Raw genomic sequence first — 17,754 nt, forward strand, 5'->3', positions numbered from 1 at the left:
TTGCACGGAGTCTACTGGCCTGAATACCGGCCTTATTAGATCGTACTGGGACATTTGGCATTTGACACTGGCCATAGACGCCATCGGCAGAGGGTCTGGAAAGTGGAAAGTACGCCGATTTGAAAGAGACACATGACCTTGGATTAGGCCCCTGGAGTGGCTCTTAATTGGGGGACGGCTATATTACTAGCGGGACTGCTAGCTCCAGAATGCACTGCGGCTCAGCAACGAAGGTCTAGTCGCAAGACAGAAAATTTTCTTTCACTTTAAGCTCCTGTGCTTTTGCCTAATTGAGTTTCCACTGCTCTCAGCTGCTCATTTCTTTGCTGGGGATAGCTGCCCATTCCCATCTAGTGGCATAACCCGAGTAGGGCCGTGCAGTCTGCATACAGCTTCTATACCTTGCTCCCTTTCCTCCAGTCCTTCTGCCCACCCCCCGTTGTCTCTTCACCCCGCGGGCAGACATTATTCACCTTACAGACATGGCGGCAAGAGCTAGGGGTAAACAAGCTAAACCGGACTCGGAGAGAGATTCGGTAAGAGAGCTCTTAAAATCTCCAACAGTGGCTATACCCACACTTGTGGCTAAAGGAGGAGAAAAAAAAGGCAGAAGAAAGGCGCAGAAAAAAAATGCCCTAAAGTTTAAAGCGATGGAAGCAGCCGAGAAGTTCAGACAAAATAAACATAATATCTCAATCAAGGCGGCTGAGGAGGAGGAGGACTTGGCAGAAGAGGATGAGGATGTGGAGACACTATCCGAACTTTCGGCAGAATTGAGCCTTTTGGCTGTTGGTGATAATGGTGAGGGGAAGGGAGGTGATAAGGTGGATAAGGTGGATAAGACTGGTAAGAGTACAATTAGGAGAATTGAGAGTCAATCTAGTCCCAAGCAGTAGCCCCTTTTTTCAAAACCAGTGCTTCAACAGGGGCGATTCACGAGTACTCCAATGCGGGAAGAATCCAGTCAAAGGGAAATAAGAGGAGCAATGGAGCAAGAAGATTCTAGAGAGAAGGGGGTGCGATAAAACCAACAACGCCAGTGGCAGAGGCAGGTTTGGAGAAAACAACAGAGGCAGAGGTAGCGGACGTGCTTGATGCCAGTTCGCTCCCCCATCTCATTACAATTATTACAGCTACAGGCTCCTTTAGTCCCCTCCACTCCCTTGATCCAGGCTGCACTCCAGCCCCTCCTTTGTTCCACATCACCGTCTCACCCTCATCACAGTCCTATGAAGATTGCAAAGTCAGTTCTCTCTGCAGATAAAGTACCGCTCTTGAATACCGTCTCTTTGCCAAGTACAGCACCTTCTACCGAACTCTCAGGTCCAGGTCCAGTACGAAATCTACATGAGACTCAAGAAGATGGTGTGTGCAACGTTCTAAAAGTGAATTCGATAGAGAAGATGCTTAAAACTATACTCCGCGAAATAAGGGATCTTAACATCTCCCAAGCTCACGAGGTATCACAGTTGCACTCCAGACTTACAAAAATGGAGGAGCACTTTGTAAATCTTCCCACAAGGGTCTCGGAGGCTGAAGTTCGGGTCTCTAACCTAGAAGATACTTTGATCACGATGCAGAAAGACCTCCATGCAGTAAACAAAGAGAAATCTCAATTGACGGAAAAGCTACAGGACTTAGAAAATTAGAACAGACGGTCCAATCTACGCCTAGTGGGCATTTCCGAAGGCCTGGAAGACACGGACGTAGTGAAATGGTCAGAGTCTCTGTTAAAAAAAGGCTATACCGGAATTGCAAGGTGACTTAACGATCACAAGAGCACACTGAGTCCCAGCACATAAACCCAATAATCTTAAATACCCTCGTACAATATTACTTCATTTTTCGGACTATAGGGTGAAAAAGAAAATCCTTAATACAGCCTTTTCAAGAAGAACATTCAATACCGATAAAGCAAAAAACCTTCGGATTTTTTCGGACATGTCAGCGGCATCTGCCCACAGACGTAGGGACTTTGTTAAGATGATCGATTCTTTTAAGGCTAAGGGTGCCCAAGCTATGATCATTCAGCAGTCTAAACTGAAGGTCCTAGCCAAAGGGAGATTCTTTATTTTTATAGATTTACAAGAAGCCTAGTCTTTTTTGGAGGGTCTCTCCGCATAGCTAGGAGCTAAATAAATAATCAAAGATCTTCTGGAGGGAGAGGGGGAAGCTCCTACGATTACTTGATCTGGGGGGGATATATAACAAAAGAAATGTTTTTCTTTTTCTTTTTTGAGATTGAAAGGGGTGGTTGCAAGGGGTTACAGGAAGCGCACAATGATGCAAAAAATGGCATCCACCAAGAAGAAGAAGGAACAGAGGGAGACGGAAGTGGGACACGAGGGTTTGCCGTCACCTCTAGGGGAGTTTGAGGGGGGGAAGGTGAAGGGGGTGAAGGGGGTGTTGCAGGGGGGAAAAAAGAGAGTTCATATGATAAGAAGTTATATGGTCAGTTAGAGGTACAGTTACGATATGGGAGAAATTAGTGGCAAATTAGTAGCAGTATTTTGCTTTATGCTGATGCACTTTTTTCTTGCACTGAAAGGCACTTTAAGATTCAGAGTGGGGGGCTATATTACAAGTGCCGGTCGGAATAATGCATAAACCCATGGCAGCCTGATTTTGTCTCATATTGGAAATTATTCCAAGGTTTAAGTTCTATGCCATTTGCATTTTTGCTGACTTTGCACAGAGACCAGGTATACGAGGTTATAACCTTTTCTCTTTTTGTGGTGTTTTTGTACATTTGCTTGCCTCCAATTTTATATCTTAGGGTTTTGTATATGTTGCACTTTATTCGCACTTTAAATGCTGATTTTGTACAACTGTTTGCTGCTATACGGAATAAGGGTTTGCGTATTTTGCACAAACGGTTGATCACACTCCTACGATTTTTTTGACTAAGATTGGAAACTATCGCAAGGTTTAGGTTATATGCCATCTGCACTTTAATTGCTGACTTTGTACAAAGGCCAGGTATAGGAGGATATAACTTTTTCTCTTTCAGTGATGTGTTTTTAAACTTGCTTGCCTCCAATTTTATATCTCAGGGTTCTGTATATGTTGCACTTTATTTGCACTTTAGATGCTGATTGTGTACAACTGTTTGCTGCTATATGGAATGGTGGTATGCGTATTTTGCACAAAAGATTGCTCAAACTCCTACGTTCTCTGAACTATGTGCATTTATTTTGCCAGGTCTCTTCCCGGGTCTCTTCTTCAACTCCAGTCTTTCCTGTACTTTGCACACACTTAGTTCTACACTCGATATATAAATACTAATGAGAAATAAGCTGAAGTTTTTATCTTTTAATACAAATGGTTTGAACAATGCTCGTAAAAAAAACGCTATTGAATGCTGGCTAAAAGCATCTCCCCGGATGTTATTGTTCTACAAGAAACCCATCACAGAGTCCAGGCTGAATCCGATAAAACTTTAAAGGGCTGGGCGGGCTATAGAGTTTCGTCAGTAGCAGGGTTGGCACAGAGGGGAGTAAGCATTATAGTAGGAAGGCATGTAGGCTTCTCCCCGGAAGGGTCACTCACAGATCATAGTGGTAGATGGGCATTTGCATATGGTAAACTAAATCAGGTAAATATAATATTAGCCACAATATACGCACCGGTGATAGATGACCCACTCCCAATTCTACAACTGAAACAAGCATTGATGGGTATATCTGGGCAATTAATATGGGGAGGGGATTTTCATTTTTTACACAACCCTTTAATTGATTCATCTAAAAAAGACAGGCGCCAGAATAAACCCAAAGTTGCTATTGCCTTACAAAGTTGCAAATCAGACCTAGACATCATCGATTATTGGCGATTTCGCAATATATCTAAACGCGAATATTCATGCCATTCTGCAAAATCGGCTGAATAAAATAGTAGGGTCTCTTATAGGTCCAGATCAGTGCGGTTTTATAGACACCTCCACACTAACACAACATTTTTATTGGAGGCATTAGACTATTTTAAGATTAATAAGGTGGAAGCTCAGATCAATCAATCAATCAATCAATCATACCACTTGTATAGCGCACTACTCACCCGGATGGTCTCAAGGCGCTTGGGGAAAAGGGTCCGCTGCTGCTCGAACAGCCAGGTCTTGAGTTGTCTCCTGAAGGCGAGATGGTCCTGGGTCAGCCGAAGGTGGATGGGGAGGGAGTTCCATGTCTTGGCTGCCAGGTAGGAGAAGGATCTGCCTCCGGCGGTGGCTCTTCGGATGCGTGGTGCGGCGGGGAGGGCGAGGCTAGTAGACCGTAGCTGGCGGGTGGGCGTGTAGAAGGTCAGGCGGTCGTTGAGGTACTTGGGGCCCAGGTCGTGGAGAGATTTGTGTGCGTGGGTGAGGAGCCGGAACGTGATCCTCTTGTTGACGGGGAGCCCGTGCAGGTCTCTCAGGTGGCCAGAGATGTGGCTGCGTCGGGGGATGTCCAGGATGAGTCAGGCGGTGGCGTTCTGGATGCGTTGGAGTCTTTTCTGTAGCTTGGCTGTGGTTTCGGCGTAGAGGGTGTTTCCGTAGTCCAGTCGGCTGGTGACGAGTGCCTGGGTGACCGTCTTCCTGGTTTCGGTCGGGATCCATCGGAAGATCTTGCGAAGCATGCGTAGGGTGTGAAAGCATGATGAGGAGACGGCGTTGACTTGTCTGGTCATCGAGAGTGAGGAGTCCAGGATGAAGCCCAGGTTGCATGCGTGGTCTGTTGGCTTGGGAGTGGTGCCCAGGGCGGGGGGCCACCAGGAGTCATCCCAGGTGGAGGGCGATGGTCCCAGGATGAGGACTTCCGTCTTGTCTGAGTTCAGTTTCAGGCGGCTGTTATTCATCCACTCGGCGACGTCGTTCATCCCTTCGTGTAGGCTGGTTCTGGCGGTGTCGGGGTCTCTGGTGAGGGAGAGGATCAGCTGGGTGTCGTCGGCGTAGGAGATGATGTTGAGGTTGTGTTGGCGTGCGATGGCTGCAAGAGGTCTCATGTAGACATTGAAGAGGGTGGGGCTGAGTGATGATCCTTGCGGTACGCCGCAGATGACTTCGGTGGCCTCGGATCAAAACGGGGGGAGGCGGACTCTCTGTGTTCTTCCGGCGAGGAACGAGATGATCCACTCCAGTGCCTTCTCTTGGATGCCGATGTTGCTGAGGCGTTGAACTAGGGTGCGGTGGCAGACAGTGTTGAACGCTGCAGAGAGGTCCAGGAGGATGAGTGGCGCTGTTTTCCCGTTGTCGAGCAGGGCTCGGATATCGCCGGTGGCTGCGATGAGGGCGGTCTCGGTGCTGTGGTTGGCTCTGAAACCGGACTGCGAGGGGTCGAGGGATCCGTTCATCTCGAGGAAGGCGGCAAGCTGTCTGTTGACGATCTTCTCGATGACTTTAGCAGGAAAAGGGAGGAGCGAGATGGGGCGGAAGTTTTTGAGGTCGGTGGGATCCGCTGTTGGTTTCTTCAGTAGGGCGCTGAGCTTGGCATGCTTCCAGCTCTCCGGGAAGGTGGCGGTGTTGAAGGAGGTGTTGATGATGTTCCGGAGTTGGGGTGCGATGGTGGAGTCGGCCTTGTTGAAGACGTGGTGGGGGCAGGGGTCGGTTGGAGATCCGGAGTGGATGGTGTTCATCGTGCGGGCTGTGTCTTCGGTGGTCACCGTGGTCCAGGTGCGGAGGGTGGTGGTGGGGGGCGTTGGTTCGAAGGTTGGGTGCGTGGATGGTGCGCCGAAGCTGTTGTGGATGTCGGCGATCTTGCGGTGGAAGAACGAGGCGAGGGAGTCGCAGAGATCTTGTGACGGAGTGATGTCGTTATTGCCGGTGCTGGGGATGGAGAACTCCTTGACGATGCTGAAGAGTTCCTTGCTGTCGTGGGCGTTGTTGTCCAGTCGTTCCTTCAGTGATTTCTTCTTGGTGGTGCGGATAAGCTGGTGGTGCTTGTGATAGAGCGCGCGAGGCCACCCGGCCAACAGGTTTCGCCGTTTCCGGCTTCAGGGCCCATATACTTTTCAAATCACCATATACATCGATCGGGTGACTTCACGAGCTCTATCAAGTTGTGTGTGTGTGTTCCCTGCTACCAAATTTCAGTGCACCCGACTTACCATCCACCGATGCAGGTGCCTAATGACCACAATGAATCAGGGAGCTAGCTGTAAAGGAAAGGCAGCAAAATACAAACCCAACCAATAACATTCAAATACTGTTTAAATGACCACGGACAACTGGAAGTTTTAAAATGTTTATCTAAAGTTCAATATTTTCTTGCATGAGATACAGTAAAATAAGGCAATCAATAACCAAGATAACGTAAATCACATAGGCAGAAAGAAATAATGACAGAGTAATCATCAAAGTACTAATAAATTGTAACGAGAAAAGATACTATGCAAGTCAGTATTATCTAAACAGGGATAGACTATGTGTGTGTGACTATAGAAGAGCTTATAATGAATAACACGCTTCACTTAAGGTGAAGGGGCCTTTGAACAACCTAGGCAACGAAGTTCTAGACCATATCAGAAAATGACACACTGCTATGCAAAATATAATTTCTAACAATTGAGAAGACATAGGAATAACTTTGCAAAATTATAAATGACTGTTCAATAATTGCGGAAAGGCATGGAAAAATCACATATGCAATGTTTAAACTTTATTAAAGCAAAAGTTAGAAATTCAGAAGGTGCAAGAATTTTCAAGAGGTTCAGAGCAATATTTACCTAGAAAAGGTGTGGAAACCAAACCCTGGCCACGGGTTAGTTAAGTACAGGAAACCCTCAAGGAAGGATACCCCTCAAAGGACAGCAGGTGCAGAATGGACACCCAGGACAGGATACCCTCGGAATAGGAATCAGGACAGGACCCTCAGGACAGGACCCTCAGGACAGGACCGAAACCCACAGTTCGGAAACAACGCCTGCGCTCCACCCGCTCTGCAGCTATCGATCAAGACCCCGATTGGGTCAGCGAACTCCCAGCTAAGTGCTTTGTCAGCACTTTAAGGTTCAGTAAAACCTTAGTCTATGGTCAAATTCGGACAGAGTGCTCCGCAGCGCTCTGTATCTTCAGTCACCTATTGAGTGCGTTGGGTCAGTGACAGGTCAGCTAAACCAGACAAGTCGGACGGTTCACTAGATGAACCCAGGGTAGATATACAGTTTTGGGACAGTGTACCACCCCCCAATGTTGCAAAGTGTCAGAATCCCTCAATTTCGATTGGTCCTAAGGTAGGGTTTGGGTAACACACCAATCACAATACACGAATTGAAGCCTTCATTAACATATTTGGGTACCGCCTAGCAGATTTGGGGTTCCCATGAGCTAACAGTAGCGCAAGAATACAATGTATCATATAAGAAGCCACATTCGCTGTTCTCGCAGGGCAGAGGTGACTTTCTCAGGAGCATCTCGCCCATCACTGCCAGCTGGCTATGTTCCATCAGCCAAGGTCCCTCGTGCTGCCGAATGTCGCACAGGCGCAGAAGGGACCCCCAATATGGCTCTCCTCTCACTCAGACCCCCATTTCCCGCGGTACATGAAAAGTAAGCGAAAACAAATTAATACATAATAATGTCATCATGAAAACATATCACAGGGTTTGTACCTTTAACTCATCATCAAGAAATAAACTTATGCATTTAAATGTTAGCTACATTGAGACGAGCACAAGAGCAGTGGCACGAGCAGTACCACATGATAAGCACAGCTATGAATTACGCATGCGCATAATTTTCCCTCCACTTCTGCAGACGCGTCAGGACACGTGAGTGTGGCTGACGCATGCGCAGTAACTAAAATACAAGCGGCGGCCATTTTAGAGGACATGGATTAAATTCATTAGAAATACACATAGGCAAGCGTCTTAAACTCTACTCAAACTTAATATAAATGTTAGTAAGACGTACATTTATTACCTTGTTATACATAAACGAGGTTCTTGATTTCGGCAAGCCGCAAAATATGCGAAGCTTTGCTTCATCAATCCCCTCTTTGATGATATCTACTATCATCACAAATTATAATGGAACCAGATGCCAACTTTCTTTCACACTTTATAAAGTTCTATTTCTTCCAGCAACCGTTCTAACTTTTCTCTTTCAGTTTTAGCAGGGTGAGAAGTTTTCACCTTTTTGTATATCTGATCATTCACTTCCTCTAATTCAATCTCATCCACACTTCGTTTCACTCCTCTTGCATTTATCTCGTGCTTTTTGGTGCGCTTGCGGTATTTACAGCATAAGAAAATGGAAAGTATAATAAGACCTATAATACCAATTGGCATCAGAATTTTGAATAATAAGCTTTTACCTATGCTAGCAAGCCATTGACCTACATTTGAGAGACCATCTACCAGTCTCTTCCAGGCACTATCAACCTCGAGTGGTTTGAGTTCCTTTGCCAAATTAGTAATGTTTTTCACATATCTTTTGATCTGTACACTTTTGTCCGGAATATAAGTGCAACAATGTTGCGCCTTCAACATCCGGCAGACTCCGCCCTCTTTCGCTAATAAGGTGTCAAGAGCAAGTCGATTTTGTAAAACCATTGATCTGATCGCAACCATTTCGGTGTTGACCAGCAGAAATCCATGAGCTGTTTCAGTAGACAGCACATCTACTATAGTAGACAATTTGCAAATTCTGTGAGTGTTCAGAACCACTCCCACTCCAGGTATCAGTGCACTGAAAATACTACCCATAATTTCACCTATACTTTCTCTTTTACTACGCACTAAGCCATTAGTATCTTCATTGCTTCCAGCTTTTCCATTCACATGGTATATTTTCGGGAAAACAATGCCAAAATAGCAGCTCCCATACCAGTGATCCGGCAATTTGAAATAAGCCTTGTCCCCACAAATGTAATAAATTCCAGGAAACACAGGCTCTGACCCATTTTTGAAACCCCAACCTCCAATTACCTTGTAATTATGTTCGCATTCACTGGAACCAATGAAAACATTATTATAATAGCTAGTCTTCTCGCGGTGAAGACATAGCTTGCCTTTCTTTTCAAAATCCAGCAACAGAGCAGGACCCGCTCCACCAGATGAGGTGCCTTCCATGTTTTCTGCCCACTTTGGCTTTTTCTGACTTTCGTCATTAGCCTTCTTCTGAATTTTAATTCTCCTTTTCTCTGCCATGTTCAGGAACATCTTTTCCTGCTCACGCAAAGAACAAGTCAAGTTATCTCTGTGTGCGTCTGCTATGTCAATGTTCCCTATAGTCAGAAAGTAGTCTCCCATATATCTTATGGTGTCAGTTTTGGTATGTACAGGATTCAAGTTCCCACGTATAGGAAGTTCAGAAAAGATCACGTCATTGTTAGAGTAATAATACTGTAACGGTCCCCTTTTGTAAAATAAACTAGCTAAAATGCTACAGGAAATTCCATATGTCAATGGCAGATGATGGTATGTCACGCCTTCAGCCACCGAAGTAGGTAGCTTCATGCAGACATAGCAATCTTCAATTTCCATAGTCTCTACATAGTGTATTAACAAGTTTGCGAAAACATTTAAATGTGTCCTGTTCTTCATTCCATGATAATGTAGTCCTTTCTCATCTGATGCTTCTAAGTCTCGTTTAGTTTGTCTCAATGCTCTCTCATGTCTTTCTACACTCTGTGTTGTCAGCTCCTCATTGTCAGTATTTACAACTTCAGTAGGGACAATGTTAGTATCTTTACTTACAGCAAAGGGAATGAAAATTGTTAATCCTATCCAGATAACTATCAGCACTACTACACTACATATACACACCTTGCAACACGTCTTAAAACGGCTGCAACTAGGACTACCATTCACTGTTGAATCAGACATTTTAGCTCAGAAGGAGTGTTCTTACCCCTCTTTTTTACTTTTTACACAACTAGCTTACTTTGTGCAAATTCACGGTGGTTCGTCTTCCTCTTCAGCTGAGTACTCTGGGACAGGTTCTCCGTCGCTCACGTCAGTTATATCAAGATCTTCAAGTTCTTCCAAAACCAGTGTCCATTCAGGAGACTTGTACTTTTTGTTTTGTCTTTTTATTCGCTCACTCCTTCTTTTGGAAGAGTCTTCTTCTTGCTCTGCTATTCGAGCACTTCTTCTTGCTTCTGCACGTTTTTCTTCCACTGTCTTTATCCTTAGTCTCAGTCTTTTTACAAACCTAGGCTCAAGGTTGTTTCTTTTCTTTAGTCTCTTAGTCGGTACTTGGACTTCACTTTCTTTTCTTCTTCTCTTGTTCTCTTTATCTTGTGGTAATTCTTCTCCACTTTCTTCTCCTACTTCCCTTATCTGACTAGTTCCAGGGCTAGCATCAAATTCTTCTGCCTGGTTACTAATCTGGCCTTGTTCAGGAATATTTTGTTTTTGGCTTTCAATCGTCTCTGTTTCTGTTTCTGTTTCTGTTTCCTGAACCCGTTTTTCTAACTCTATCTGATCCTGTTCAAGCACTTCGATCTCTTGATTTTCTTCTGCTCGAACTATTACTCTATGTCTAGTCTGTCCCTTATCCACATCAGGAGTTAGCGGAGGAGTATCAAACACTTGTTCTGTATCTTGCACTTGTTCAGTATCAGGTACTTGTTCAGTTTTGTTCACTTGATCTGTAACAATCACGTGCTCTGTCCCTGTCTGACCTTCTCCTTCCTCAGTTTTGATTTTAATCTCAAGTGGCTGAGGTTCTTCGCCTGTGCCTTGCTTTTCCTGACTAGTCCACTCTCTACCTTCACTAAGTCGTTCTCTTGTTCTGATAGGATCTTCGGTCAGATCAATCATCGGTATCCATTCTTCTGGCCATATGCTTGGCAGCTCGTCTTCAGCTACTCCTGGCTCAGTTTCCTGGATCTCTTCAGCAGGCTGGGTTCCTGGCAGTTCGCAGTCAACTACTCCTGGGCCAACGTCTGCTGTTCCTGCAACCTGACTGGTGCTGGGCTGCTCGTTGTCAGTTGCTACTGGTCTGGCTCCTTCAGGGTCCTCTGCTGGTTGCCCTGGTTCTTCAAATCCTTTGTCTGGCAATACCTTCTGAGTGTGTCCGGCGTGGATCCACTGGGGAACACCTGCGACTTTTACTGCAGTGGTTGTTACTAGGATTACTTGGCGTTTCTTTCCCCACCGTGGTGCCAGACAGCTTGATCGAGTGTGCTTCTTTATTTTGACCCAGTCTCCTGGAACCAAGTTGTGAAGAGGAGTCGTTGGATTAAGGATGCCGTCGTCTCCAATCTGGCGAGAGATAGAACGCACTTGGTCACCCAATCTTCTGCAGTATTCAAGCACCAAATCATCAGTAATGCTCAACAATTTGCTTCCTGGCACCCATGCTTGTCTCATCACTCTTCCCATAATGATTTCATGGGGACTTAGGCCTGTCTTGCGGTCTGGAACACTTCTCAGTCCCATCAGGACCAGGGGCAGGGCCTTCACCCAGTTCATGCCAGTAGCATCTGTCAGCTTTGCTAGTCTGTTTTTGATAGTTCCATTTACTTGTTCCACTATTCCAGAAGCCTCTGGGTGGTATGCACAATGGAGTTTCTGCCTTATTCCAAAGGCCTTACAGAGTTCAGCCAGTATGTCATTCTGGAAATGTCCACCCTTATCTGATTCAATAATGCATGGTATTCCGAACCTAGGTATCAGTTCTTTTAGCAAACACTTCGCTACTGTCAGTGCGTCACTTTTGGGAGTAGGGTAAGCTTCTACCCATTTCGAAAATACGCACACAATGACAAGGACATATCGCTTTCTTTCACAAAGGGGCATGGTGATGAAATCAATCTGTATTTTTATAAAGGGACCCCCTGACCTCCCAATCTTGCTCAGCTCAACCATTGTCCTTTTGCCTGGGTTCATCTGCTGACATGACAGGCACCTCTGGCAGAGGGACTCTGCTACCTTCCTGAATTTCTTGCTGTACCAAGTCTGTTGAAATACCAGAATCATGGCATCCCTACCAATGTGTGATCCTTCATGTATTAATCTTGCCATTGTGCCAAGCAAGTGTCGGGGTAACACAGGCATACCAGTTGGACCTATGATGACACCATCCACACGTCTCGGTCTACATCCATCCTCTTTCCATTTTTCTCTTTCTTGCCAAGGAGCCGACTCCTGCCACTCTCTCACCTCATCCCATGTAGGCACTTCCTCAAACACCTGAAGCTGGCAGCTGGTTCCTGGCCCCCCTCGTTTTGGATTTATAATATACCGATCTTTGGCACACCATTGAGCCACTCGATCAGCATAATCGTTTCCCAGTGATACTCTGTCCATGCTCCTTTGATGAGCAGCACATTTTACCACTGCCAGTTCTTTGGGCAACTGGATGGCCTCTAAAAGGTCATGAACAATCTTTGCATTCCGAATGGGAGTACCTGAGGAAGTCATAAATTCCCTCTGTAGCCATAATTGGCCAAAGTCATGCACAACGCCATAACAGTACTGACTGTCAGTATACACTGTTATGCGTAAGTCCTTCCCAATTTTGCAAGCCATTATCATGGCTATCAATTCGGCTACTTGTGCAGACTTGATGTTATATAGGTAACCTGCTTGTTCAATTTTTGTGAAAGACACTACTGCATAAGCAGCACTCAAGCCTCCTAATTCATGTCTTAGGCAGGACCCATCCACAAATAGTTCTTTATCATGCACAGGCAATGGTACTTCCTTTATGTCTGGGCGTGGCTTGGTACTGAACTCTGTCAGATCAATACAATCATGTTCATCATCATCCCCACCTTCCATTTCCAAGGGGTCGGGGAGTAAGGTGGCAGGGTTCAGAATACCGCACCTTACAATGCTCACATTTGCTGCACCCACAAGAATCCTCTCGTATTTAGTCAGCCGACTAGGGGTGAGATACTGTGTTTTAGTTCTGGTCAATAGAATTACCACTCCATGTGAAACATACACAGTCACAGGATGTCCCATGACAATGGACTCACTCTGTTCCAAACTTGCACAGGTAGCAGCTACTGCTTTTAGACAGCCTGGTAACCCAGCAGCTACTGGGTCCAGTGTGGCAGAGAAATAGGCCACAGGCCTCCTGGTCGTGCCATGTTCTTGAGTCAGGACAGACAATGCGCAATTATCGCGAGTGTCACAGAAAAGTGCGAACTCTTTGGAATAATCTGGCATTCCCAACGCAGGGGCTGTACACAGACAGTTTTTCAATCTTGTGAAAGCCATTAGACTTTCATCGTCCCACTGTACAACATCTGGCATTCCTCTCGTGGTCATTTTTATCAAGGGCCTGGCTAAGGCTGCAAATCCCAGAATCCACTGCCTGCAGTACCCTAATACACCCAGGAACATTCTGACTTCTTTTTGAGTCCGGGGCAACTGCATTTTTTGAATTATTCTCACCCTTTCTGAAGTGACTTTTCTGACACCTTTTTCTATCTGGTGTCCTAGATATTTCACTGATTTTGCACAGAACTGTAGTTTGTCAGGGGCCACTTTATGCCCTTTCTCACACAGATGATTTAGGAGGGCAATGGTGTCAACTACACAGTCCCGGTGACTTTTAGACGCCAGTAGAAGGTCGTCTATGTACTGGACTAACACAGAGTTCCCAGGTAAGATCAAAGTCTCTAGACATTTTTTCAAGATCTGATTAAAGATAGAGGGACTCTCTGTATACCCTTGAGGGACCCGGTTCCAACAATACACGTGACCCTCGAAGGCAAATGAGAAAAGAAATTTGCTGTCGGGGTGCAGGGGTATCGAAAAGAATGCATGACACAAATCAATCACAGTGAACCACTCAGCATCCCAAGGAATCTGGTACAGAATCACTGCAGGGTTCGGGACAATAGGGCAGCAAGGAACTACAATTTTGTTAACCTTTCTCAGGTCCTGCACTACCCTATACTTGCCACTAGGCTTTTTGATGCCCATAATCGGTGAGTTGCACGGGCTGCTCATCACTTCCTGTATGATGTTTCCTTCCAATAATTTTTGTATTTCCAGAGTGACACCTGCTTTCACTTCAGCATTCATTCGGTAGGGCCTAGTATTAGGATATACTGCATTGTCCTTGATGGCTATTTGTATGGGGTCCACATCTTTCATCAACCCCACATCCTTTCCAGTGAAATCCCACACCTCTGGCTTTACGGCTTCCTGTAGCTCTTGGGGCAAGTCCTGCAGGGTCAATCTTTTAATTTCTGAGTCAGGTCTAAGCAACAATAATTTATAAATGCCGTCTTCATCTGGGGTCTGTATTTCAACACCTTTTGGTGTGCAAAAGATGGTACAGTTCATTTTGCACAGCAAATCACGTCCCAGTAGGTTTACTGGACTGGTGTCACAGACGACAAATCTATGCATCTGTTTAAAATTTCCAATTGAAATCTCCATTGGTTCGGTAACAGGAGTACTAATCAATTGATTAGATACACCTACTACTTGGATATTTTCTCCCGAGAGGGGTAGGTTTGGAACGTCCACTGTTCTTACAGTAGAACGGGTAGCGCCAGTGTCCAACAGAAAGGTGACATCATTTCCGTCAACCTTTCCTTCAATATATGGTCCAGACTGGTCTACCGGCAAGGAAGCGCCAAGTACGCACTCCTCGTCCTCCCCTCTCAGGCCCCGTCAGTCCTGCTCATTACAAAGGAAGGTATCATTCAGCAGATACTGCGAAGTTGCTGTATTTCTGTTCTCCCCGCTTTCCCAAACCTCTATCTCTTCATTTTCTGCCTGTCTTCCCCTGTATACCTGTTTGGGTGCTCGAGGCACCTGAACTGTTTTTACCTGGGGTTGAGTCTTTCTTGGTCTTTCTTTCTGCGTCTGTGGAATTAAATCAGGAGTTTTCTCATTAACATCGACTAATTGGGGACACTCGTTTCGCCAGTGTCCAATTTCGCCGCACTGATGGCAGGGAAATTTTTTCATAGCCTCTTCCCTGCTAAATTTGGGCCGGGGCTTTCCTCCACCCCCTCCCCCAGGACTTTTGTTCTCAGCATTTTTAACCATGTTACTCAATTGTTTTTCCTGTTGTTCTGCGAGCTTCACCTGAGCCCACATAACCTTCTCCTTAAGGGCCTTTTTCTTTTCTGCCATCTCGTCCTCACAGTACTTAGCGTACCGCAGGACCTCATCCATTTTCTTAGTATGCCAACAGATTTTATTATCTTTTATCCACTGACAAATTTCAGGTCTTAAACCATTTACAAACCTGTAAATAAAGTGCGTCATATCCTTCAGGTCGATGTTGTCAATACCACTGTATGTTTTAAATACCTGCAATAACCTCTCATAGAAGGAGTGCACTGTCTCGTCTCTTTCCTGTGTTGTTCTATCTATTTTTGTCCAATCAGTTTCCTTTGCGGGCACCTTTTCTTTCAAGTGCTGAATTACCTGCTCATATTTTCGCATGACATCCTTTGATGGCTCCCCTGTTTCTTTATTTCTTGGGTACTCCTCACTCGGCCAGTCTATGTTTATTTTACACTGGGTCCATAAATCTACTGGAACCACAATGTCGAAAAACCCATCCAGGTCTTTCCACAGACACTTCTGTACCTTCACGAACCTTTCCACCTGCCTGTACCAGTCAACTGGTTTCTCTCGTAATTTTGGAAAATCGTTCGTGAAGGATACAATATCCTGCCTAGACCAGGGAACATGCACATATTTCCCTCCTGGAACTTCGCGCATGGGGCATAGCTGCTCAGGTTTTTCTACCTCTCTTAAAGCAAACTCGGGAGTCACTTGTCGGGAGCGAACTTCTTCCCTCTTTTTCGCCCACCTGCTTCTCCATTTTTCCACATCTCCCCATTTCTGCAGTACCCCCATTAATTCTTTAATCTGCAATTTCTTCCCTGCCACATTCAGGTGTTCTATATCTTTGTCTGAGAAGTCTGCTCTGTACGGTTTCTGTAAGGGCTTGGATTTTGAAATATCTACCCCCATACTAACTGCTGTTTCGGTCAGTTTTTCGTGGAGCACTCTGGTGTTCCTTGTAAAGCTTTTACATATGAACGACAATTCTTCCTCAGAGTAGGTATTTAATCGATCCAACCCCACATTTCCTGCCATTAATTCTTCTATTTCAACCCTCAGCTTATAGAGGTCTAAATGCTTTGTTTGCGGAGTCTGCTTTTCTAATTCACGACTCCAACTCTCAATTTCATCCGGAGTTACCAGTGAGACATTCCTAGTACCTGTTGCTGTCTCTAATTTGATTTCTTTTGTATTAAAAGGATTATACCTCTGCTGTATTCCCTTTCCAGTCTGTTTGTTTGGCAATTCCAAAAACGCAACTTCAGACTCGCATTCACTGGACTGATCATCTATGATGATTGGTTCCTGTCTCGGGGTTGCTATGACTGGGGTCATGACTGGAGTAATCGGATTTCCCTGACCATTTCCGTATAACGGGACCACCGGTCCAATAGTTACTGGAATAGTCAATGCCTCAGGACTGGTATTTATCTGAGAAATTTTCTGAATTATTTCTGTTCTTTGTCTAGCTAGAGCCTCTTGCTCCTTTTCCACTAGTACCCTTCTTAGAGTTGTGTCATGTAATATCTGTGGGGTCAATGGAGGAGTAAAACTCGGGACAGTAGGCAGAGGAGTAAAACTCGGGGCAGTAGGATGCGTTTCACTTGGTCCCCCCCCATAATTTGGTTTCGGGAATAAAGTTCCAGTATTAAAGGACCTGCGCTCTTCCCTATAGGGAGGTTGAACAAAAGGCAGTCCTGAATTCGAGGGTTTCTCTTCGCTTTCATACAAGGGTCTGGGAAAAAAGGTTTTCGTACGTGAATAATTTTCTTCCTGACTTGCGGGCACTTTGGGATATATATCCCTTGTTTCCGTCAGTTCGGGTTTTTCAGGATAGGGCAATACTTGACCACCCCCTCCCAGTCCCAGGGACCTGTCTTCTTCCTTTAGGAAGTGGCGTCGGGGAACATCTCCTACACTGGAAGGTCGGGTTCCCTCATTGTAAGGTGGCGGACTTCTGGTACAGATGTCATCTATTAATTCATCATCTGATTCCCCCAGGGCCCCCCAATGTTTACATTTTTCAGTACTTTTCTCACCCGCTCCAATGTTATGACATTCCGGCATCATGGGAAACAGACCCTCAACAATCATGCTCTGTCTCCACTGTTTCATCCTTTTATCCCTGGACTCCTGTTTCAGCCTGGGGTACCACTTGGTCAAACCCTTGTCCATTCGGGGTCTTTCTCTTTCAAAAGCCTCAATCTCCCATTCCTCTAATGCCTCATACTGCGTTAGTCTCGGTCTGGGATGCAGTTCATTCATTCGGGTTCTTAAATTAAATAAGATCCTACCATTGAAAGTACCATCTAACGGAAAAGCCAATACTCCGTCATCTTTTGTGTACTTCACCCAATTCTCCAGCCACACACAGGTATTGTACCCTCGGTCAAACATCATGAATGAGGCGGGAGTATTGGGTGCTGGGACAAGAACACCTTCCCTAGATTTAATCGGTTTGTCCGTTTTAAAATAATTTTTCACCTTATTTACAAGGGACATTTTTCTCTTGGTTCCGTACATAATATCGTATCTGTTAGCCTTCCACTGATCCCTTTCAAACCCTAGATGCCTTGGATCAGGTCGCGTCTCTGTAGTCCGCGAGTGCCACATACGACTTCTGCGCTAACTTTGTTTACAAACTACCTCCAATCAGAATATGCTTCAGAAAATTCGTGCAACCAATGGGTGCGCGACACAAAATAAGCTCCGCCAATGGGTGCGCGGCCCCTTCGTGAGACAGTTCCCACGCTCTGGCGCTCACCCCTCCTTTACAATTTTCAGCTCCGC

Source organism: Lissotriton helveticus, chromosome 4_1 (assembly GCF_964261635.1).
Source record: "Lissotriton helveticus chromosome 4_1, aLisHel1.1, whole genome shotgun sequence".
NCBI lineage: Eukaryota > Metazoa > Chordata > Amphibia > Caudata > Salamandridae > Lissotriton > Lissotriton helveticus.